Source organism: Dasypus novemcinctus, chromosome 2 (assembly GCF_030445035.2).
Source record: "Dasypus novemcinctus isolate mDasNov1 chromosome 2, mDasNov1.1.hap2, whole genome shotgun sequence".
NCBI lineage: Eukaryota > Metazoa > Chordata > Mammalia > Cingulata > Dasypodidae > Dasypus > Dasypus novemcinctus.
This window is the reverse complement of record NC_080674.1, coordinates 33,951,153-33,978,623: the sequence shown is the minus strand read 5'-3', so window position 1 is coordinate 33,978,623 and position 27,471 is coordinate 33,951,153.

Below are 27,471 nucleotides of genomic sequence, written 5' to 3'. Positions count from 1 at the left end.
CTTGGAGGTTGCAGTCCCTTAGGGCCACCTGTTCTCTGGGGCGTGGAGTGGCGGGCAGGTAGGAAGGAAAGATCAACTGTTCCATTATTTCATTCTTTGGACTCTCATAGTCTTTTCTTCCTCATTCCCAATTCAAAGGTAAGATCTAATTTTATCTCCTACAAGACTTAAAACTAGGTGGAAATGCTAAATTCTTACTAACACTTATTCCTTCCTCAGCCATTTTTTATTTTGGAAATGGCAGTTTGCAAGTTATCATTATTTGTTCTCTGATCTTGTTTTGGATCCCTTGTTTAAATCAGAATATAGGTACACTGAAATTTGGGATTATACCATTTATGCTTTAAATGAAACTTCTTCCTGATGATCTTCATTTAAGTTTCACTTGACATAATTTCTGAGTGTCCATCATTTATAAGGCCCAGGACCAGGGCTGGAAAATTACAATTACAAATGTAACTCCCTTAGAATTTTCAGGAAGGGTGCTTTTGTTTGTTTGAAATATAAGGGTAATGTATATTTGCTTTTAAACTGCAAATAATTTTCACCTAGTTTATTTTTCACTATGACGTTCAGTTGACTATTATGCATATATCATATGAAATTAAAATGTTTTAAATATTAGCATTAATATATATTTTTCACTCCTTACTTTCTCACCTGGCCACTAGAATGATCTACTGTAGAAAACTACAGTAGCAAATGGGAGAGATAGAAACAGCCATGAAGGTGAACTGGGAATATGAAAGTGCATTAGAAATCTTTGCCAGGTCACTCTGGTCTTCTAAGGCAGAATTTGAGAACACTTCAACAAGTCTAAAAGAATACCTGGTTTTCGTACTCTTTGATAAATATTAGTTGAGGGTTCAGACAATGCTATAAATAGATCCATGTTAAAGACAAAAAGGAAGAAATAAAAATGTAAGATGTACTGTAACGTCTATGTGCAGGCATTGTCCCAAATGCTCTACATAGGTTATATTATTTTATTTTCACAATATCTTTGGGAGATGAGTATTATTATCCCATTCAGAGAAGAGGAAACAGTTTCAGAAACATTAATTTTCTTAAGTCCAGCAATTTAAGAATGATAGAGCTCAGCTTTATACATATAAGTCCGTCTGATTTTGTGATTCTCTACCACTCATAGAATTCTCATCTTTCTTATTTATATTTGTTTCATTTTCCCTATAAACTCAGAGGACTAATACCCAACTTTAATTTTAACAAGACAGTCTGCTGCCTGACCTGTACGAACCTCATCTTTTCTCTTAGGAGCCATCTTAATTTAAGGAGCTGCCAGTCTATAAAGGGTCAGTAATCTCCTTCCTGTTGAATTATCATGCCTTGTACACTTGGTTTTATGGCTTCTGATGAGAGCTAAAGTCCTCCCTCATTATTCATTGCCTTGTTTCAATAAGGACAGAGTTGGTTAATGTTTTACTGGGAAGCTCCCTGGTGGTCACATTCTGGCATGTGAAAAAAATTGGATTTATTTATCAATATGTAACCAGCTCTGTGGGAGATGTCCTCCCTCTCTGCCCTGCTTTTTTTCTTCTTTAGTTAGTTGATTTGGGAGCAATGTGAATGATGAGAAGGGAAATGCAAATGGGGTTTTGGCCCTTTGAAGAGAAAAGTCATTCCAGGGCCCACTTTCAAAATCCTGCCCCTCCTCACTCCAATTTTAAACTCCTAATTCAGAAGACCATGGATAAAAAAAGCTAAGCGAAATTCAAGGTAAAGAGAAAATTGTGAGCCATGTTGTTAACTGCTAAGACAGTCATTTCTTTCTGCAGTTTCCCTCTGACCTCTTAAATTAATGAAATAAATGGTCCTAGATATAGGGTAGATTCAGAAGTAGTAAGAGGAGAGTAGTGATAATCTAACACTGTCAGGTAAAGTGTTTGAGGTGTGATGCTTTAAAGGCCTATTCAGAAATTGTGTGCCTAGATTCTTTCTTTGAAATTCTTTCTAGTCTTTGTCCCAGGAATTTTTTTTTCCTGCTCATTTTCTTCTTCTAGTTTTAACGTTTTACTCAAAGTATTTACTTAATGTTTATTATATAGAAAAACTTTAATTTCATGTACCAAATATATTAAAAGTGGGGAAATAATCATGGCAAAGTCCTTTACTGTTTTTCTGTATAATTGGACAATAAACAGATTTGTATGTCTGTACTATAAACACTGTGCTTACTTTAGAGAATTTTAACTAAAGATAATAGTGGAAAGAGAGGCATTTTCTGGGTAGAAACTTACCATTTCTTTTTAGAATAATTAAAATGGTACCTGGACAGTTTCACCTTTTCTGTGGCTTCATTAGGTTGACCCCTTCAGTCTAGTCACAAGCCAGCAACCAGAGTGCTCCTTGCTAAATGCAGGACAGATTGCATCCCTTCTCCATTCACAATTAATTCCTTCCAAAGTTCCTATCCATCACCTTCAGCAGTGCCTGCATAGGAAGCACTCATTTCATACTTACAAAAATGAATGTACATTCATAAGTAATGCTTTTAAAACTTCCAATTGGTGTAAACCAAATGTTTAATAAAACGTAGCTCTCTCTGCTTTTTCTATATCATGCATGTAATAACCATATGGTTTTTTCAAGCTAGATGTGATTTGATTTTCCAAACTCTTGGTTTTCCTTGGTGAGGGTAAACGTAATATCTTTAAACCATCTAAAAGAGAATTTGAATACCATAGAAAGGTCAAAGACCAAAGAATTCACAACTATATCCTTTAGTTTTGTACAAGTTATTCTACATATAGTGGGCAACATATTTCTCAAAAGATTCATGTAATTGATGCAACTTTCAATTCCGTATACCCATAAAAACAGAGTAGGCTTTTATTTGATGTCATTCTCTTGGTATCAGAGGAAATGTTCATCAAACTTTATATTCATAAAGTATAACTTAGTGCTTTTAACAGCAGGCTCTGTAATTAGTTGGGCAATTAAAGGACCATAAATTATAATTTTAACTCAGATAGACATCCTCTTCAACACCTTGGGAAGTCCATTTACCTTTACTTCTTCTATTTTCCATCTATAAAATAAGTTTAAAAATAGATTCATCATAAACCTGCTGATGAACTAAGGAAAGATAGGCTTAGAAATGGAAGAAAACTTACAAGGTTATCTGGTTAAGTCTTCTGCTTCTAGGCACATGGATTTCTTAAGGACAGAAGATCTCCTTTTCTATTTTATTCTTGAAAATCTTTAAATGTTTAATATGTTTTAATGTTATTTTTAAGGAATTTTACATGAAAACACATTACAAAGTGATTTCCATATATTATAAAAATACATCATATGTGAACACAAAGCACTAGCTACTGTCTGCTGCAGAAGTGAATATATTTACCAGCTGCAGCTTAGTTACGTCTTAAAATCCAAGGTCAATCACTAACATATTTAAAGTAAGATATTGTACTTTAACTTAAGCTTTTAGTACCTGGAGGTCCTGATTCAAGAATCTGTCACCTGGCCTCCCATCCACAGACTCCATTCAGGGTTTGGAACCAAACTTCTGAGCTCATATTCCTTTAAAAGTGCTGGTTTCTAGTTCTTTTTCTTATTTTCCTATTTTTTTTAAACATTCCCTCCCCCCCTTAATACACACATTGTTACTAACAAGAACATCAATCAAACCCTTAATAAATTTTTATAGTTCTGCTTTTCTGTTATCCCAAAGGGATTTTATTCTTACAGTATTTACTGCGGGGCCACATTTATTCATCTTATCTTTCAGGGGAAAATCACATATCTTCACATATCTTCTCCTTATATGTACAGTTTGCTACTGTACTCTTTCTGTGGTGGCACTAAAGTTCATAATTTTTGAATGAGAGCACATTTTAGTGTTTTATCTCCTGGATGGCCTGCAGGAGTGGTACCCAATGTGGACATTGTTATGGGTTGTGTCCTTCCCTATCCCACCAAAAAAGATTTGTTGAAGTTCTAATTCCCAGTACCTCAAACTGTAAACTTATTTGGAAATAGAGTCATTTCAGATGGAATTAGTTAAGTTAAAATAGGATCATACTGGAATAGGGTGGACTCTTAATCCAATATGGCTCATGTCCTTGTAAGAGGACAGATACTGAGAGGAAAATGGAAAAATGGAGACAAGAAGACAAGAAAGAGGGCCAGGAGATGGAGACAGAGTTTGAACTGATGCATCTACAAGCCAAGAAATGCCAAGGATTGCTGACAAACACTAGAAGATAGGAGAGGCAAAAAGGGATTCTTTTAGAGAGAGCATGGGCTGTGGAAACTTTGATTTCAGACCTCTAGCCTTCAGAACTGTTAGATAATGTATTTCTGTAGTTTTAAGCCATTGTTTCTGGTATTTTGTTAGGGCAGTCCTAGGAAATTAAGGCAGACAATAGGTGGAAGGCTCACTATCATTGTCTTAGAATGTCATGGAAAGCTTTGGTTTAGGTGAGAGGTGAGGGGGAAAAGTTGGCCTGTGTACTTTTTAAAAAAATTTATTGAAATATATCCCTCATACATGAACATACATAAACAATAAATGTATAATAGTTGTGACCTTACAAAACAAACATATAACATCAAACAAACATATAGAACATCTCACCCTACCACCAATAACTTGTATTGTTTTTAAACCTTTTTAACTAATAATTAAAGAACATTGTCAAAATATTACTACTAAACAAAGTATTTTTCTCCTAACCAATCAGATTATTATTATCTTTATATCATTTATATATGAACATCCATAAACAATTAAGTGTGTAGCAAAAGTTGTGAACTTACAAAGCAAACATGCATAGCATCATACAGGGGTCCCAATCACTAACACTCTATCAACACCTTGCATTGTTGTGAGATATTTGTTACAAACTATGAAAGAACACTGTCGCAATCTTACTGTTAATCATAGTTGTTTTCTTACATTTGGTATGTTTTCCTCGCAACCCACCCTATAGTTATTTTTTAAATACATTTTTTAATGACAGAAGTTGTAAACTTATAAAACAATCATGCGTATGTGCAGAATTCCCAAACAACACCCCTCCATCAACATACCACAATGTGGTGTGTCATTTGCTGCAGATAAAATAATATCATCTGACAATTGCCATGTCCATAGTGTGCATTTGGCTTACATTTTCCATACTGCCTCAGTATCAACACAGTACATCTTTCGCATAGATGCAAGAATATTATATTATTACTACTAACCACAGTCCATAGGTCACTCCAGCTGTATTTTCCCCATGCTTCTCCGCATTCTCAATACCCTGCAGTAGTGATATACATTTGTTCTGGCTAACAATGGACACTCTTGCATCTGTACCATCAACTACAATTCTCACCCACCTGTTGGTTTACTGTGCTATCCAGTTCCTAGATTATTCTCAAGCATTCTGTCAATTGGCATTTACATAACTAGACTACCATTTTCAGTCACATTCCATTTATAAACTAGCTGTTACTCACTGTGTGTTGCCATCTACTCTATACATTTCCACAATTTTACAGTAAAGCTTATTAAAACTTCTACATACATTAAACATCAGGAGTCTACTCAGTTCTTCTCTTATCTCCTTTAAGAGTCCACCATCTACCACCAGGTCTTAAAGACCTTTTCCAATAATTTCTTCTAGAAGTTTTATGGTTCTTGCTTTTATTTTTAGTTTTTTGGTCCATTTTGAGTTAGTTTTTGGATAAGGTATGAGATAGGGGTCCTCTTTCCTTCTTTCAGCTATTGATGTCCAATTCTTTCAGCACCATTTGTTGAATGGATTGTTCTGCCCGAGCTGTGTGAGTTTGACAGGCTAGGCAAAAATCACTTGATCATACCTGTGAGGGTCTTTTTCTGAACCATAAATTTGGTCTATTGTGTTTGTCTTTAGACCAGTACCATGTTGTTTTTACCATTATAGGTAGGTATGATGATGATTTAAAGTCTGGAGATGAGGTGATGGACTTGGCCCAGTGGTTAGGGAGTCCGTCTACCACATGGGAGGTCCATGGTTCAAACCCCAGGCCTCCTTGACCTGTGTGGAGTTGGCCCATGTGCAGTGCTGATGCGCATAAGCAGTGCCATGCCACGCAGGGGTGTCCCCCGCGTAGGGGAGCCCCATGTGCAAGGAGTGCGTCCTGTAAGGAGACCCGCTTAGTGCGAAAGAAAAGTGCAGCCTGCCCAGGAATGGCGCCGCACACACGGAGAATTGACACAACAAGATTATGCAACAAAAAGAGACACAGATTCCCGTGCCACTGACAACAACAGAAGCAGACAAAGAAGACGCAGCAAATAGACACAGAGAACAGACAACCGGGGTGGGGTGAGGGTAGAGTGGGGGGGAAGGGAAGAGAAATAAATAAATAAATAAATCTTAAAAAAAAGTCTGGAGATGAGGGTTCACTTTTCCTTTTTATGATGTTTCTGGCTATTCAGGACTCCTTACCCTTCCAAATAAATTTGGTGATCATGTTTTCAAATTTTTCTTTAATGCTGGTTGAATTTTTATCGGGATTGCATTAAATCTATATATCAATTTGAGTAGAATTGTCATAATAATGATATTTAGTCTTCAAATCCATGAGCATGGAATGTTCTTCCACTTATTTAGGACTTTTTTGATTTGTTTATCATTGAGTTGCAGTTCTGAGTACAAGTGCTTTACAATCCTTCCTTCCGCCTCCTCAAATCTGCTATTATATGATTCCAATGTTTTTGAAATTTCATTTATTGTACCTTTCATTCCCATAAGATCTATTTTTCTATGTATGCTTTCAAATTCTTCTTTGTACTCTCCAGTGTCTTCTTAATATCCTTAATCTCTTTAGCCATCTCATTGAATTTATTAAGATTTATTTGAACATCTATAATTAGTTGTCTCAACTCCTTCATGTCATCTGGAGGCTTATCTTGTTCCTTTAACTGGGCTTCAGCTAGATTCAGAGAGCTCTGGATGTTTGCTAACTGCCCTGTAACAGGAGCTGACTCTAGGAGTGGTTTCTGGCCTGTGTATTTTTAAATAACTCTCCAGATGATGATGATGCTGATATTTGCACTGGTTTGTGAAAAACTGGCTTGAAATATCTTCCTTAATTCCCTAAAAACCCGAGCTAGCTTCAACAATGGATATTTTCTGGAATCCATTGGTTGTCACACCTGGCTACACGCTGGAAGTATCTGGAGAATTTAATAGGCTTCATATGCTTGGGTGGGTACCTTGCTTCTCCAGACTTATTATGGTAGGTTTTGCAAGTAGGCTGCAGGCGTTAGTTTTTCTATGATCCCTAGGTAATCTGATATGTAGTTAGGATTGAGAACCATGGTACAAATTTAATATTAAAAGGTCAAGAAAAACTAGTCAACAATGTTCTTTCATTCTCTCAGAAGTTAAAATTTCTATACTTAAATTCAGCAAATTCTTAAAATTCCTTTTCTCAGCAAAGCAACAAATTCTTTTACATTTTTCTCACAGGAAATATTTTCCAAGTGCGCCCCATAAGGAGAGCCATCCTGCGCAAAAAAAAGCACAGCCAGTCCAGGAGTGGCACCGCACACACAGAGAGCTGATGCAGCAAGATGACAAAACAAAAAGAGACACAGATTCCTGGTGCCACTGACAAGAATCCAGGCAGACAGAGAAGAACACACACAGTGAAAGGACACAGAGAGCAGACAATGGGGTGTGGGAAGGGGAGAGAAATAAATAAAAAATAAATCTTAAAAAAAAAAAAGAAGAAAGTAATAGAAACAATGAAACCAAATGTTGGTTCTTTGAAAAGATCAATAAAATTGACAAGCTTTTAGCTAGACTGACCAAAAAGAAGATGCAAATAAACAAAAAAATCAGAAATGGAAGGTGAGATATAACTATCAACCCAACAGACATAGAAATAAAAAGGATTATAAGAAGAGACTATGAACAATTTCATTCCCCCAAATTATATAATCTAGATGAAATGGACAAACTCTGAGAAGCTCATAAATCACGAACACTGACTCCAGAAGAGTAGGTCTCAGCAGCTCAATAACAAGTAAAGATATTGAATCAATTACCAAAACCACTCAACAAATAAAAGCCCAGGACCTGAAGCCATCATTGGTGAATGCTACCGAACATTGCACGAATTAACACTAATCCTGCTCAAACTCTTACAAAAAATTGAAGGCAAGGAAATAACTATTTACTCATTCTATGAGGCCAACATTATCCTTAAACCAAAGCCAAATTTAAAAAAGCACAAGAAATGAAAATTATAGACCAATATGAATATAGATGGAAAAATCCTCCACAAAATACTAACGCCCAAAATCCAACAGCACATGAAAATACTTATACACCATTATCAAGTGGGATTTATCCCAGTTATGCAAGGGTGGTTCAACATGAGAAAATCAATTAATGTACTATTCCACATTAATAGAATAAAGGTAAAAAGCCCATATGATCAAGCCGATTAATACAGAAAAGGCATTTGACAAAATTCCAAACCCTTTCCTAATAAAAACACTCAGAAAACTAGGAATAGAATGAAACTTCCTCAACGTGATAAAGGGTATATATGAAAAACTTATAGCTAACATCATACTCAATGCTTAAAGACTGAAAGCTTTCCCCCTAATATCAGGAACAAGACAAGGATATCCACTGTCACCACTGTTATTCACCATTGTACTGAAGTTCTAGCCAGAGCATTTATGCAAGAAAAAGAATTAAAGGCCTCCAATAAGGAAAATAAGAAGTAAAACTCTCCTTATTTGCCAATGACATGATCTTGTACATAAACAATACTGAAAAACCCACAAAAATCTGGTAGAACTAATTAAAAATTTCAGCAAAGTGGTGGGGTACAAGACCAATACCCCAAAATCAAGATGTTTCTATACACTAGTGAGGAACAATCTAAAAATATAATCAAGAAAAAATTACATTTCCACTAACAACTAAAAGAATCAAATATCTAAGAGTAAAATAAAACAATAGTGTAAGGGATTTGTAAATGGAAAACTATAAAACATTTCTGAAAAAAATTAAGCAAGAACTAAATAAATGGAACAATAATCCATATTCATGGATTGGAAGACTAAATATTGTTAAGATGCTAATTCCACCCAAAGTGATTTACACATTTAATGTGATTTCAGTCAAAATTCTGACAACGTTCTTTGCGGAAATGAAAAAGACAATTAAGGAATTCATATGGTAGGTTAAGTGACACTTAATATCCAAAAACCATGCTGAAAAAGATTAAAGTTGGAAGACTCATACTTCTTGATTTTAAAACTTATTGCAAAGTTATAATAAACAAAACAGCATGATACTGGTGCCTATAGACCAGAGGTTTTTAAACTTTTTTATTTAATGGACCCCTTTGCCTGTCAGGTAAAAACCATGGACCCCTTACCAAGTCCACATTATACTGTGTATTATTCAATAAATTAATAAATTTAATAAATATATCACACTTGCACACACATGTCCCCACAAGAATAATGTTTTTTGAATTTGAATTCAAGCTCACAGACCCCTGCTATAGACCAATGGAATCAAATTAGTACAACTATGTTCAATTGATTTTTGACAAGTGTATCAAGTCCACTCAATTGGGAAAGAATAATCTCTTCATCAAATAGTGTTGGGAAAACTGGATGGCCATATGCAAAAGGGTGAAGGTTGACATCTAATTCACAATATGCAATATTCAAATCAAAATTGAACAAAGACCTAAATGTGAGAACCAGAACTATAAAACTTCTAGAAGAAAGCACAGGGAAACATCTTCAGGACCTTGTGTACGACTGGTTTCTTAGACTTTACACCCAAAGCATAGGCAAAAAGAAAAAAAAAATAGATAAATGTGACTTTATTAAGAAAGCAAAAAGGGAGAAAATATTTGGAAAACTGGTAAGGGTTTAATGCTAAGAATATATAAAGTACTCACACAACTCAACAACAAAATGACAAACAATCAATTAGGAAATGAACAAAAGACTTGACGTTTCACCAAAACAACATGGAAATGGCTAATAAATACATGAAAAGCTACTCAACATCATTAGCCATCAGGAAGGTGGAAGCCAAAACCACAATGAAATATCATCTCATACCTACTAAAATGGCTAGTACTAAAAAATATAAACAAATTAAAAAAGAAAGAAAGTGTTGGAGGGTGTAACAGATATGGTTAATGAATTCCAAAAATAGATACTGGATTATGTTTGTAAACTAGTCTGTACCTGGGTTTGATTAAATTATGATTAGGGCTTTGATTGGGCCACATCAGTAGGGTGTTGAGTCCTTGCCCCTTGGCAGGTGGGGACTCACGGATAACAGACATGGCAAAAGACAGAGTTGGAGTTTTTGATGTTGGAGACTTGAGCTGAAGCCCAGGGAAGTAAGCACACAGGGGAGCTTGATTGTGAAGAAAGAGAAGCAAGCCCTGGGAAGAGAGGAATCCAGGAAGCCTGAACCCTGGCAGAAGTTGGCAGCCGTCTTGCTTCAACATGTGGCAAAAGACTTTGGTTAGAGGGAAGTGGACTTGGCCCAATGGATAGGGCGCCTGCCTACCACATGGGAGGTCCATGGTTCAAACCCCGGGCCTTCTTGAACCATGTGGAGCTGGCCCATGCACAGTGCTGATGTGCTCAAGGAGTGCCGTGCCATGCAGGGGTGTCCCCTGCGTAGGAGCCCCAAACGCAAGGAGTGAGCCCCATAAGGAGAGCCGTCCAACGTGAAAGAAAGTGCAGGTTGCCCAAGAATGGTGCCACACACATGGAGAGCTGACACAACAAGATGATGCAACAACAACAACAAAAGAAATACAGATTCCCAGTGCTGCTGATAAAGATAGAAGCAATCACAGAAGAACACACAACAAATGAATACAGAGAGCAGACAACCGGTGGGGGGGGGAGGCGTGGGGGGAGAGAAATAAAAAAAAAAAGACTTTGGTGAGAGAAGTTACTTATGCTTTATGGCTTGGTAATTGTAAGCTTCTACTCCAAGTAAATACCCTTTATAAAAACCAACCAATTTCTGGTATTTTGCACCAGCACCCCTTTGGCTGATTAACATGGAGGGGATATGGATAAATAAGAACACTTGTACATTGTTGGTGGGAATGTAAGATGGTGCAGCCACTGTGAAAAACAGTTTGGTGATTCATCAAAAAGTTAAGTATAGGAAAGCAGATGTGGCTCAAGTGATTGAGCTCCCACCTACCACAATTGGGGGGGGGGCATCCCAGGTTTTGTTCCTGGTGCCTCCTAGGGAGAGGATGAGCAGACACAGAGAGCACACAGCAAAATGGACACAGAAAGCAGAAGAAGAGACAGCAAGCACAAACAATGAGGAGGGAGGAATAAATAAAATAATCTTAAAAAAAACCTTAAGGATAGAATTAACATATAACTCAGCAATCCCACTTCTAGGCATTGAAAGCAGGGATTCCAACAGATATTTGCAGACTGGTATTTATGGCAGGATTATTCACATTTGCTAAAGGTGGAAGCAACCCAAGTGTTCATCAACAGATAAATAGATAAATAAATTGTATTTTATATATATATATATACACACACACACACACATAGATACATACAATGGATTATTTGGCTTTAAAAAGGAATGAAGTTCTAATGTATGCTACAACATGGATGAACCTTTAAGATGTCTCTTTGACTGAAATAAGCCAGATAAAAAAGGACAAATGCTATATGATCTTTATTATAGTAAATAAGCAGGATATCCAAATTTATAGGTTAGAAACTAGCAATAAGTTACCAGGAGCTAAGAGGGAGATTGGAATGGGGAGTTAATGTTTAATATATTTTTAAAGTATACTTTTTTATTTTTTAAAAAAGATATTTAGATTACATAAATGTTACATAAAAAATACAGGGATTCCCATGTGCCCCCCTCCCAACCCCTCCTACATTTTCCCACATTAACAACATTCTTCATTAATGTGGTACATTTGTTACAATTGATGCACTCAATTTGGAGCATTGCCACTTAACATGGATTATAGTTTACATTAGAGTTTACACTCTCTCCCACACAATTTTGTAAGTTATGACAAGATATATAACAGCTTTTCTCTCCCACACAATTTTGTAAGTTATGACAAGATACATAGTGACTTTTATGTGTCATTGTAATGTCATTCAGGACAATTCCCAAGTCCCCAAAACGTCCCCATATTACCCCTGTTTTTCCCTCTCCCTCACCTCAGAACCGCCAGTGGCCACTACTACCTCCACATCAATGATAAAAGTTCTTCTATTGCTACAATCACAGTAAGTCTATAGTAGAATACCAGTACGTCTACTCTAGTCCACTGTTCATTCTCCAATACTGAGGGTTCTGGGATGGTGATGCCCATTCCACCTCTTATTGAGAGGGGGCTTAGATCCCGTGGGAAGATGGATGGCACTATCCTGCTTGCAGTTGCAGACTCTCTCTGTTCCTTGGGATGGTTGCTGTTCATCATCATCTCGTTAATTGTCCTGGGTGAGTCCAGTGAACTGGAGGGTAGGTGTTGCAACTCTGTGGAGATTCAGGATACTCCTGGTATTTAATGTTTAAATAGTAGAGACTGTTTCGGATAATGGAAATGTTTTAGCAATGGATGTTGATGATGGAGGCACAGATTTGTGAATATAGTTAACACCAATGAATTGTATATTTGAAAAGGATTATAAAGGAATATTTTAGGTTGTGTAAGTTATACACACACAAAATACTGTGACCGTTACAACACAAAGAGTGAATCCAAATGTAAACTGTGGTCTAAAGTTAACAGCACAGTTTTAATATTATTTCATCAATTGTAACAAAAGTATCACACTTATTAAAAATCATTAATAATAGGAAAAACTGCCTATGTGGGAGGGGGTTATAAAGGAACTCTGTACTTTATACATGATTTTTCTGTAGACCTACAACTGCTCTAGTCAGAAAGAGAGAGAGAAAGAGAGAGAGAGAAAGAGTAAGGATCTGGGGCAGTAGTTTTTTGTGGAAGACAGAAATTTTGTCTAGTGAAATTGTACTAAAGAATATTATATTATCTACTCTGAAGAAGCTGTCCAATCCTGGCTGTTTGTTACCAATGTAGTTTCTTGCCATAAAAACAATTAAAACAGGTATCCTTTTATACTTTTTGTAAACCCAACGCTATCAGGGAGCTACTTTCACAGGGAATGTTACAGGTTTCACATATTCTTTCCTCCTTTATTTTTCATTGTAATCAGTTTTGAAATAAATTACTATTAATATATTATATTTCTATAACATCTTCTTTCTGTTAGAGCTCCCAGGCAACAATGCGATATAGAAATAAAAACATAAATAAAATTACTCCTTATACTTCTCTCAATTATGCCCATTGTCTGAAGCAATCATTGTTAATCCCAAGTATTTAAGAGGCATTTTGTGTAACATTCTACGAAATCCTCTAATCTTAGAAGATACAGCCTGTTTGGATAAAATATTTATAAGATACAGAGCTTTAAATTTAAAAAAAACAACTAAGAGATATATGGAAACGATCATGTAGACAGAAGGAATCTTGGGGAATATAAGTGAAAATTTATGTGTTATGTAATTTGGGAAAATTTAATAAATATCTAGCCATGTAGAAGATTGCTAACTTGATCTAAGTAATTAACTGTTTAAAATTTTTTGAGTGCTTTAAAGACTAGATAAGAATTTTAGCCAAAGAGTATGATTGGCCATTAATTTTTAGTAAATATTGAATACCTAGGTTTGATGCCTCTAGCAACTATTTTTTAATTTTGTCTCAATCTCCAATGCAAAAATCTATGAATTGGATATCAATCAAAAAGAAGAATATGCAGGATGTATAACAAAGAAGTGTTAGGTGTGTGAATGTACCACGGAAACGTGGGATCATTTCAAAGACAGATGCAGGTCTAATATAGAACAACTATAATATAAACTTTGTATATAGTGCAATTGGATTATTAAAATTCCAGAAATGTTTTCCAGAAGTGCTGTTTTTTTCCCCTTAGATATTAGGGCATTTTAAATAAGCTCCATTTTCTATCATGCTTAAACATCAACATCAAAAGCAGTCATGCCTCCATTACTTAGTAGTATTTGCAGGAATCACAATATGAGGTCAGGCACTTTGCATGGACTCTTTAGAACCAAATATTCTTACTGGAGATTACCCAGAGTTTAGACATTTCCTTGATTTGGATCACTTGGGAATTAGACTGTAGCCCACAGTAACTGAATCCTCTGAGATCACTCATTAAAGCAGATGCCTTTTAAAAAATCAATAATCAAATCCACAGCATTGGAATGACCACAGCTTGCCTGAAACCAACCGATGATATAGAAGCCTGTTTTTTGTGTTGTTTTTCCCAGAGACTCCTCTTCACTACCACGGTTCTCAAAATCAGTGGGGCAGTGATGAAGTGGTTACTAATTCACTCCAGCCTTCTGCACATCTGAACTTATCATGAATCACCTGCGTCAGTGGGTGTGCTTGCATTTCTTTGCACTAGTGAGTTACAAGAAAAGAAAATATAATTGGTGAGTAATGATTAACAGAAAGTGTTCGGAAAAATATTGATGCTGTCAGTTCATTAATTGTGTTTAACTTTTGCCAGTATCATTAGTATTGAAGAATATTCTGATGAGTTCATGTCAACACTGTGGCAAGTAGTTCAATTCTTCAGGAATATTCATAAAATATTTTGAAGCCATTAAAGTGTTCACTGTGTCACACAATGGCAAATAGTCTTTATATCTGTGTGCATATTCCTATGTTTAAACTTGGAAGAGTATATTCCAGCAACAAAAAGCTATTTGATGTGTATTTCAGAGTCCTAAGTAAGTTTCTCCCTCACTGTACATTTTCACATAGTTGAAAAATGATTTAGATTCCATTGCTAAGCTTAACTGTACTCTTTCAAGTTTAAATTTTTCTGTTACATTTCAGGGAAATTCTAAAATTTAAAGGGCTTAATTTTCCCTTTACTTTCTGCCACCAGAAATGAAGCTGTGTAGGGCTTGCTGTGGTCTTGAGGCCAGGCACCAGCCCAATAGTGATCAAAGCAGGCAAACTTGTTAAATCATCTTCTGATATGGATATGGTGAAATTGAGGCTTACTCCTTTCTATGATTCTGTCACAACTTGGTTGGTTTCTACAAGGAAAATTCCCTTTACTGGTTAGCTGCTAGAATGTGAGCCAAAGAGCCATGGCTCTTGGCAATCATTATTATGACTCCAGTTAATAACCCCATTGCACCTCTAGGACTTGGTATTGGCCAATTAGTGGAGAGAACACACAATGAAAAACATTCTGCATTGGTCATATCTGACTGTCACCTGCAAAGCAATAATACTATATGTGTGAATGGGTGTGTGTACATGTAATGACTGAGTATCATGCACAATAACCTTGACAAATGTATTCTTTGCCATTCTTGAGTTATATATTTGCTTCTTAAACCCCCGGTGCTTTGCTAATTCCTTTATTTTTTAGTACATTCTGTGTTTTAATTTCCTGCAGCTACAGTAACAAAGAATCACAAACTGGGTGTCTTAAAACAATGCAAACTTATTGTCTCACAGTTTTGGAGGCGAAAAGTCTTAAGGTGTTGGCAGGGACATGCTCCTTATAAAACCTTAAGGGGAGAATCCTTTTCTGCCTTTTCCTAGCTTCTGGAGTTTGCTGACAATCTTTGGTGTTCCTTGGCTTGTAGCTGCTGCATTTCAATCTTTGCTGCCATCATCACATGGTTGTCTTCTCTCATGTCTATCTCTTCTGTTCTTATAAGGACACCGTATTGGACTAGGGGCCTGCTCTACTCCAGTATGACCTCATTTTAATTTATCTAATTCCATCTACAATGAGTCTATTTCCACTTTTTTTTTGGGGGGTGGGAACAAAGTTCAACACATAACACCATATATGCCATATTCCTTTCTGAATAGAGAAATCATGATGCAGAGGATTGACTTGACTTTTGTGGTTTGAAATAGCATAGTGGTGTTTCAGGCATTTGGCCCATGATTCACCTTTTAAAACCTTGTCTGGTATGTAGGAGACACTCTGTAAATATTTTTAAAGTGAACAAATGAACATAGAAGTGATCTTTAGTGGTGCCAATGAACTTCACTCCTTACCTCGTACTTTCCATTTTCTGATCAGATTTTTCAGAGGGGTTTTTTCACTGCAATACAATGTGAAAATCAAACTCCTTATCATGTAGGTCAAGGATCAAAATAGTTTGCACCAATATATATGTTTTAGTTTGCTATAAGCTTCTGGAAGCAATATACCAGAAATGGGACACTTTCATAGCCTCAGAACTGTAAACTTGTAACCTAATAAATCCCCACTGTAAAAGTCAACCCATTTCTGATATATTGCCTTGGCAGTCTTTAGCAAACTAAAACACCTTGCAAGAGAGAAAATTTTAAAAATCACTAATGCGAATTCAAAACCGTATACAAATTATATAGAAATAATATACAAATAGCACACTTGATGTTAGTTTCTCTTTTTAAAATGATGAGGTAGGTGTTTGAACATCATATATTAGGTATTTAAACATTATCTCTTTTCAGACACAACATTTAGGGTTGAGAGTCATCTGCGATGAGATTTTCCTGCTCATTAATTATCCTATTCATTCACTTTCAGGCATTAACTATAAAACCATTTTAAGTCAATATATCTATGAATTGATATCCTTTTAATTCAGATTGGTGAAAATTCCTGGCTGAAGTACATTTGAAAATTTTTCTTTTGTTTTTTTTTCCTATAATTTTTAATTGTTGAAAAGGAAAGAAAAAGTAAAAATGAATGTAACTTTAAATATATTTTCATCAGATAAAATGAATGCTCAATGTTAAAAGTCTAGATGAAGTTAATTAGTGAAGAAAAATAACATCTAAGAAATAAGACCCTGTGTGTGTATTGTGACAGTTTGAAGCTTTTTGTGGATCTCGGGAAAGATTATGTTCTTGAAGCCAATACATTCCTGTGGGTGTGGAACCCTTTCATTGGATTGGATTCAGTTGGGGGACTTTGATTGAGTTACTTCAGGGTGGCATGACCCAGGGTGGGTCTTGGTCCTCTCCCTGAGTCCTTTAAAAATGAAGGAATAAAAGCTTTGGATACTGAGAGAAGGAACTCAGGAGCTCAGAGAGTAATCTGGGAGAAGGGAAGCCATAGATGGAGCAGCTAGAAGCTGAAGCGATGAGACCCAGTAGAGAAGCTGATGCTTCCATGTGCCTTGCCATCTGAGAAAGGACTCTAGGATTATGGGTGAATGGTCTCCTAATGATGCCTTATTTTTGATAGACTATTCTGACAAGATGAAGAAATTAAATTATAACAGTGATGAAAACAAAGAGGAATTTCTGAGATGTGAAAATATTGTTTTGCCTAGATTTTGTGTATATTCTATAACTAATTGCTAAAACTATCAATTTTTAATGACAAGATGGAGACTATATATCTACTTCCATATCATTAAGACCTTTGCCTTAATTTCTCTAGCCATATATTCTGATGTCTCTTTCAACATCTAAACATGTTTAAATCTCTTCCTCTTCAAAGATAAAATAAAACCTAAAACCAAGGAAAACCAAAAAATTCAGTTTCCCTTTAGGCATCTACCTTTTCCTCAGTTATCTTCAGAGCCAGAATTCTCAGACTTGTCGACTGAAGTGGCAGCATTTTATCTTTCCCACTCACTCATTGCTCCTCAATTCACTCTAATCTGGCTTTTTCTCCCTTTACTTCAACTAACTGTTTCCCTTTAAGACCACCAGAGAAATCTTTATCTCTAAAGCCATTTCTTTCTTATTTTGCTTCCCAGCAGCAACTGACACCCTTGGCCACTCTCCTTGAAAGACTCCATTCCTTTGACTTCTGGAATAACAATTATGCTGATTTTCCTTTTACCTTTCAGGCTGTTCCTTCCTTTCACAGGCTCATTTCCCTGGACTTTGCCATTAAATGTTGAAATTCCCTCAGACTCCATCCTTCGTTCCCTCCTGTTTTCTGTATGTTCTTCCTAGAATGTCTCATTCACATTCATGGCTTCAATTACCATCTGTATTATAAGGACCATCAAACTGGTATTTTTATCTCAGAATTTTGTTACTCCATTCCTGCATAGCCATATTGTGCTTACTTAAAAATTCCTTCTAGAGTTTCAAAGGTGCCTTAAACTTAATGTGTCTAAAATTGTACCCATGGTCTTCTTTCCAAAACCTGGTCTTCCTGCTGTGTTTCCTATTGCAGTGAACACTCTCCTGATATCCACATCTCATTCAGCCTTCTTCTGCATTGTGTTTTCTTCATCCTGGCCTGCCTGCCATTCTTTGAATAAACCAAGATAATTTCTGTCAGAAGATTGCTGCACTTGCTCTTTCTTCTGCCAGAATGTCCTTCCCCTGAATCTTTTCATGGCTGACTCCTCCTCATTATTACTTCTCACCTTAAATATTTACTTCCCCAAAGAAGATTTCCCCTAAGCACCCTATTGAAATGAGTGGCTCATCCACTCCTGTTGTTCTCCATCATATCACATTGTTGTTTTTCTTTCTAGTACTTAAATCTGTTATGCTGTTGTTTATGTATTTATTTTATTTTCTTCTAATGAGGATCTAAGCTTCTCAAGGGAAGTTACAGAAAAAAATGGTATGTGCCACATACCATTTAATTACATCTAGTAATTCAATAGATGTTTGATAAATGAGTAAATGAGTCCAGTTACAAGCCAGAAACCTAAATTCCTTACCAGCCATCAACTTTAATTCCTGCTAGTCCCCAAATGCATTATTTTTCCCTAACTCCAAAGCCACCATCTTAGTCCAAGCTATCATAATCTCATGCCTGCAGTAGCACCCTAACTACATCCACTTAGTTACCCAAATATTTGCTATCTTATAACTAGGGTGGTGATTTATGGAAGCAAATGTGATAACGATCTTTACTTATTAAAAAACATTTAAGCCTTTCCATTGTTCTCAAGATAATGATCAACAGGATATATAAACCTCTACATTATTTGTTTCATCTCCTACTACTTTTCTTCTTGATCTTTCTTGCAACTACCTTGGTGTTCTTTCTTTTCCTAAAATATGTTGTCCTCCCTCCCATCTTGGAATCTTTCAAATGTTCCCTTGACCTTGAAGATTCTTCTACTGTGTACATTCCAAATCCTAGATTTTACTCAGGTTAATTCCTACTGACTCTTCATATTTCAAAAGTCCCATATACTATGTGACTGGCACTGTGCTATGTGCTGAAATATAAGAATGATCCAAAAAAGACAATAACCTGCTTTCTTACCCACAGTTTAGGTGAGAAACCTGGTAAACACTCTCTTGGCTCTCAGTACTTTTCCTTCTTATACTTTCATAATTTGTAAATATTCACATTTATGTATTTTTGTGTTTGTATTTTTTTCTCTCACTTGAAAGTTTCATGATTTATAATAAGTATTTCTGGAAAAGAATGGATTAATGTTGTCCATTTAAAAAACCATTTCTTGAACACTAACTATGGTAACTATATTAGAACTCAAGTTTGACTTAAATAATTAATATGTTAATGGTGACGATTCCATTGTTAAAATTTAAAGTGTCTGTTTTTACACACTCAGCCCAAATTTTACATTCTGTAACATTTTCCCCTTTGTTGTTTCTTTTTTTCTCTTAAGTTTCATTTCTATGCATATCTCTAATATACCTAATAGGACTTTTGCTTCTGCTCTTGTTTACAATATACTTTGATGAAATTGTAACTTTGATCTTTGCCACAAGCATTTAGGTTGATCTATTGGCAATATGGAGAGAACACATTTATTTCTCTTTGGCAGGCTATTAACTCATTTTGGCCATAGAAATTGTAATTTTCTGGATGGTATTCTAGTGGCTGGCAAAAATTAATGCAGGTTTTTAGTGCTTTTCACATGCCAATGGTGCAATTTACACACTGAGAATCTGGCTAGATATATGTCGAGAGAAACCAATTCATCATGCAAACATGATTAGTTCAATTTAATAAGTGTGTTTTGAATTCTACACTGTGAAATTTCTTCCTTCAGTACTGGTAGGGTGTAGAATAAAAGGTACCATAGAGTTAGGACTTTCAGTAAAGTCGTAGTCTTATTAGGAGTGATGAAACTTATACATATTTCCGTGAGGAGTTAATGCCGTCATCCAACAGCATTATTTATTCTTGACTTCTTCCAAAAACTGAGTTGCTATTCCACATCTGTGCTCTGAGTTCCACTATTCCCACCATTATGCAATTTTGAAATGTTGGCATTCTATTAGGCCAACTTCTTTTCTTTTATAATTTGGATCTTGTTGGAATCTCTCCTTCCTTAAAGCTGGCTTTCTTTTTCAGTCCATCATTTGCATTCCTCTGATACACATTACAGTCATCTTCTTACCCAATGAAGGCATATTTTTCAAAACTATTTTATAGAGCTGGACTAGTGCAATGTCATTCACACAGACAAAAATGTGAATGGCACCTCCTGGGAAGTGCAAAGAGGTGGCTTGCCTCGAGAGGATCACCTAATCACTAGGCTGATGTTCAAATGTTTGATCCTCAATCAAAAATTAATTTATTATTTAATTAATTTTAAGTTTGGACATTTCAAATGATAGTAAGTTATTCCTGAAGTGGACTGAAATTTACCCTCTTTTAGTTTTCACTACGTCTTCCATTTATTAATCCAAGTATTTGGACAAAAAGTAGTGCCTGCTATCATCTGAGCATTATCAGTTACTTTAGTCTTCTCTATTTCTCATGTGATGGGGTATCTAGACCCACTCAAAGGATATATATATACTTGGGTAGGTACAGAGCTAGAATATAGCATTTTAATGTAGTAGGTTTAAAAAGGAATTTTGTTATCACATAACTGGATTTAGTTTTGCCTAATGGATTATTAAATTTAGATGAATTTGATTTTTAAAAATATTATATTCCAAGGTACTTGTTTCTAAATGTGGTAAATGGTAAAAATACAACCTAGGTAGAAAGGTATCTTAACTAAGGTCCCAAAGCCAACAGAGTATATACCATTAAAACAATGAACTGGGAATGTTTCCATTTTGGTTACTGTATAAGGCTAAAGAAACCAGTGATCTGCATTTGATAAATTGCAACAGACTCAAAATTAGGGGAGCTATTTGAGTCTCTGTACTGAAAGGAAATCTAAAAAAGTTGTTTTCTTTGATCTCCAACATGAAAATTTATTAAGATTTCTTAGATGCAAAATATACTTGAAATGACCATTGGACTTTGAATAATTTGTTAATGAGGCACATATTCTGTGTCTTGGAAATTAGGATGCTTTTTGCAGTATAACTTCAAGAAAATCAATATAATAGTTCTATAGATTTCCTCCTTGTTAAAATATTACTCATATTCCACCACGGAACATTAAAATATTCAAAAGCAAGGGTAAAGGAAGATGGAGAAGTTCTGTTTCCGGAGGAGTAAAAGGATCAATCAAATTCCTGTAAACTTGGGATCTACCAAGCACAAGTACAGGACAAAACTCAGCCATGAAAAGACAGAAGGACCCTGTACTCTGCATTTGCCATGGGCTAACTTTCTTGATAGGAAGGTAGAAAGCTGATGCAGAGCATAAACCAAAACAAAGCTAATTTCAAAGATTTTGAAAGGTGGTTTTGCATTGGTTTGTTTTTGTTGGCTCCTGGCACTTTAAAAAAACCCTCAAGAAACAGACATCCCAGGAACGAAGTATCAGAGTTAACATTTTAAAATATTAAAATACACAGCAATAGACTACAAGATGAAAAAAGAGCAAATGATGGTCCATCAAATAGAAGAGGATAAAAACCATCAACAAAGAAGATTAAACTCTGGACATGCCAGAAAAAGAGTAAAAAATGTCTTAAATATGCTCATAGCTATAAAGGAAAATATGGAGACGGAACTAAAGGATACCAGGAAAACAATGAAAGAACAATATGAGAATTTCAATAAAGAAATAGAAATTTTACACAGAAACCAAAGAGAATGACTGGAGTTGAAGACCACCGTAACCAAAATGAAAAATTCTCGGGAGGGTTTCAACGGCAGACTGGAGTTGGCAGAAGAAAGAACCAGTGATTTCAAAGACAAGACAATTGAAATGAGTAAGGTGAGGACCAGGAAGAAAAATAAGAATTAGAAAAAGTGAAAATAGCCTAAGAGACCTTTGAAACACCATCAAACATACCAATATATGCATTATGGAAGTACCAGAGGGTGAAGAAGGATGGAAAGGAGCAGAAGGAACATTCAAAGAAATAATGACAGAAAACATTCCAAACTTCCAAAAGACATGAATATGTTCATCCAAGAAGCCCAAAGAACACCCAACAGGATAAATGTGAAGAGAAATACACCCAGACACATGATGACCAAATAATAGAATGCAAAGGACAAGGAGAGAGTTCCCAAAACTGCAAGAGAAAAACAACAGGAGATGCAATTAGAATCAGTGCCAATTTCTCATCAGAAACTATGAAGGAAAAGAAGTAGTGGGTTGATATAAAGTGCTAAGAGAAAACATTTGCCAACCAAGAATTTTATATAAGGTAAAAATTTCTTTAAAAAATGAGGGGGAGATTAAGACATTTCCAGATAAACAAAAGCTAAGCAAGTTTCTTACCACTAGATCTGCCATACTAGCAATGCTAAAGGAAGTTCTTCAGACTGAAAGGAAAGGACCCAAGACAGAAGTTCTAAATAACAAAGAAATAAAGACCTCTGGTAAAGGTAACCGTTTGGGTAATTATACACGCCAATACTATTGTATATTTTAGTATGTAATTCCACTTCTTACTTCTTACAAGTGCTAAAATTCTAATGCATAAAAACAATGATAACTCTATGGTTGTGGATACATAATATACAAAGATGTAATGTGCAACTAGTACAAGAAAAGGTGAGGGGGCAGAGGAGTATTGGAATAGTGTATGTGTATGCTATTGAAGTTTAGTTAGTATCAAATAAAAAATGATTGCTATATATTTAAGTTGTTAAATTTTAACTCCTTGGTAACCACAAAGGAAATACATGAAAAATATATCCAGAAGGAAATGAGAAGGGACTCAATATGGTACAATACAAATAATCAAGTAAATATGAAATAGGCATGAATGGAAGAATTTAGGGTCTAAGAAAAGATATGGGGCTGCAAACACAAAATAACAAAAAAGAAAGTCCTGCATTATTAGGAATTATTTTAAAAGTAAATGGATTAAGCTCACTAGTGAAGAGGCAGAGCTTGTCATAATGGATAAAAAAGCATGACCCAAGTATATGTTATTTACAAGAGACTAACCTTGAATTCAGATGTAAGCAGATTGAAAGTGAAAATATTGGAAGAACTATACCATTCAAGTAGAAACCAAAAGTTAACTGGAGTAATATGGCAGTTTTAAGCTTTTGTGTACCTCAGAAGATCATGTTCTTAGAGCTAATCCATTCCTGTGCATGTAAACCTATTGTAGTTGGGGACTTTTGATTAAATTACTTCAGTTAAGCGCCTTTGATTAGCTTGCACATCCCAGGGAGGTCTTAATCCTATTACTGGAGTCCTTTAAAAAGTGGAATTGGCAAGGCTGCAGACACAAAGAGAAAAACTCCTAGAAGCTGAGAGAGGAAGCCAGAGGCAGCCAGATGTTGAAATGAATGGAGCCTTGAGGAGAAGGCAGAGATTGGCAGATGCTGTCATTATGCCCTGCCATGTAGCAGGAATCTAGGATTGCCAGCAGCTGACCTTTAGGGAGATAGCTTCATCTGATGCCTTTGTTTAGATGTTTTTCTCAGGCTCAAAATGTAAGCTTTTAAGTTAATAATTCCCAATGTAAAAGTCAACCCATTTCAAGTATATTCCTTTAATAGTCCATAGCAAATTAAAACAAGTAACTCTACCATTATCAAATAATATTGCCTTTAAGTAAAAAATGATTACAAGGTAGAAAGGTCATTAAATACTGATGAAGAGGTGAATTCAACAAGAAGACATAACAAGTATAAATATTTATGCAATTAACAACAGATCACTAAAATATATGAAACAAATATTGACAGATTTGAAGGGGGAAGTAGATCTTTCTACATTAATAGTAGGAGACTCCGGTACATCAGTATCAATAATAGACAGAACATTGATATTGAAGATCATTAAAGAAATAGATGATTTGAGTGATATTCTAAACAAAGAACTAACAGACATATATAAACACATCAACCAACAGCAGTAGAATATACATTTTTCTCTAGAGAATATGCATCATTCTTCAGGATAAACCACATGATAGGTCACAAAACAAGTTTCATAAGTTCCAAAATATTGAAATCATTCAATATATCTTCTCTGAACCCAAGGTAAAGAAACTAGAAATCAATAATATAAGGAGAAATGTAATATATACAAATATGTGGAAAGTAAACAACATACTCTTAAAGAACTAATGGATCAAAGAAGAAATTACAAGGGAAATCAGGAAATATCTTGAGCCTAATAAAAATGAAAATACAGGATAGCAAAACTTACAGGATGCAGCAAAGGCAGTGCTGAGAGGGAAATTTTAGCTCCAAATGCCTACATTAAAAGCAGAGAGCAAAAAAAAAAGCAGAGAGCATCTACAATTACAAGCAAGAGAGTTCCATCCATTTACTCCATAGGATCTAAGCCCCCTCTCAATCAGAAACAGAGTGGGCATCACCATTCCTAAATCCTCAAGATTGAGGAATGAACAAACATAACAGGGGATTGTAACTATGGATGAAAGTAGACTTATTTTTATCCTAGTAATAGAAGAACTCGTAACATTGTTATAAAGACCGTGGCCACCAGAGGCTCTGAGGGGAGGGAGAGGGAAGAATAAGTGTAACATGGATTATTTTTGGGACATTGGTATTGTTCTGCATGACTCTGCAATGATGGATACAGGCCATTATAAATTTTGTCAAAACCTATAAAATTGTGCAGGGCAAAGTGTATACCATAATGTAAACTACAGACCATGGTTAGTAGCAATACTTCAATATGTGTTTATCAATTGTAACCAATGTACCACACTAATGAAAGATGTTGTTAATGGGATAAAGTGCGTGTGTGGGGAGAGGGGGTAATGTATATGGGAATCCCCTATATTTTTGATGTAACATTTATGTAATCTAAAGCTTCTTTAAAAATAATAAATAAATAGAAATATATTTAACAAAAGAAGTGCAAGGCATATACATGGGAAAGTACATAATTATGCTGAGGGAAATGAGTAAGATGTAAATAAATGAAGAGACTACTTTTTAAAAAAAGGAGGAAAGATCTTATACCGAGTCCTAACTTCAAACTTGGAGCATCTAGAAAAAGAACAAGCTAAACCCAATGTGAGCAGAAGGAATAGAAATAACAAAAATTAGAGTAGAGATAAATGAAATAGAGAATTAAAACAAAACACCACACTGTAGAGAGAATCAACTAAACCTAAAGTTGGGTCTTTGAAAGGATCAGTAAAATGGGCAAAGCTTTACCTAGAAGGACTGACAAAGAAAAAAATGAGCGGACACAACTAAAATCAGAAATGTAAAGGGGATATTACTATAGACTCCAAAAACATAAAAAGGACTATGAGAAGATACTATGAACAACTGTATGCCAACAAATCAGATAACTTGGATGAAATGGACAAATTCGTAGAAATACACAAACTGCCTACACTGACTCAGGAAGAAATACAATATCTCAATAGATGAATAACAAGTAAAGAGACTAAATCAGTAATATAATAAAAAATGCCCATAATCAGAGGGCTTCACTTGTGAATGCTACCAAACACTGCAAACAAATTTAACATCAGTTCTGCTCAAACTTTTTAAAAAATTGAAGAAAAGGTAACACTCCCTAACTCATTCTATGAGACCAAGTCAGGTAAAAATACCTCAAGAAAAGAAAACTTCAGACTAATATCTCTTAGGGCCATAGATGTAAAAATCCTCCACAAAATAATAACACCCCATTTCCAACAGCATATTAAAAAATTCTACACCATGATCAAGTGAGGTTTATCTCAGGTATGCAAAGGTGGTTTGGAGTTGGCCCAGTGGTTAGGGCATCCGTCTACCACATGGGAGGTCTGTGGTTCAAACCCTGGGCCTCCTTGACCCTTGTGGAGCTGGCCCACGAGCAGTGCTGATGCATGCATGGAGTGCCCTGCCACACAGGGGTGTCTCCTCTGTAGGGAAGCCTCACGTGCAAGGAGTGCACCTTGTAAGGAGAGCCGCCCAGTGGGAAAGAAAGTTCAGCCTGCCCAGGAATGGCGCCGCACACACGGAGAGCTGATACAACAAGATGATGCAACAAAAAGAAACACAGATTCCTGTGCTGCTGACAAAAACAGAAGTGGACAAAGAAGAACACGCAGCAAATAGACACAGAGAACAGACAACGGGGGGGCGGGGGGGGAAGGGAAGGGGATAGAAATTTTTAAAAAATTAAAAAAACAAAAACAAAACAAAACAAAACACAAAACCATCTCAATTGATGCATAAAATGCATTTGACAAAATTCAGAACCCCTTCTTGATAAACCTCCTCCCCTCCCCCCACGGAAAACTGAGAAAAGATATGATAAAGGGCATACATGCATAACCCACAGCTAACATTATACCTAGTGATGAAAGACTGAAAGCTTTATCTCTAAAATCAGAAACAAGATGAGGATGCTCACTGTCACTGCTGTTTTTCAACATTGTACTGGAAGTTCTAGGCAGAGCAATTAGGCAAGAAAAATAAATATAAGACCTCCAGTAAGGAAAAGAAAAAGCAAATCTTCCATTTTTGCAGATGAAACTATCTTATGTAGAGAAAATCATGAAATATCCACAACAAAGCTACTAGGGCTAATAAATGAATTCAGAATGTAGCAGGGTATAAGTTGACCCAAAAACTCAGCAATGTTTCTACACACTAGTAATGAAAAGTCTAAAGGAGAAATCAAGGAAAAAATTACATTTACAATAGCAGCTAAAATAGTCCAATATCCAGGAATAAATCTAACCAAGGATGTAAAGGACTTGTACTCAATAAACTATAAAACATTGCTAAAGGAAATCAAAGAAGATCTAAATAAATGTGAGGACATCATGTCTTCATGGATTAGAAGACCTAAAATTGTTAAGATGTCAATTCTACCCAAGATGATTTACAGATTCAAAGAAGTAGCAATCAAAATTCCAACTGCCTTCTTGGTCGAAATGAAAAAATCAATCTTCAAATTTATATGGAATGGTAAAGGGTCCTAAATATCTAAAGCTATCTTGAAAAAAGAAAAACTCACACTCCCCAATCTTAAAACTTCTTAGAAAGTCATAGTAATCAAAACAGCATGCTACTGGCACAAGGATGGGCATATAGACTAATAGACTCAAATTCAGAGT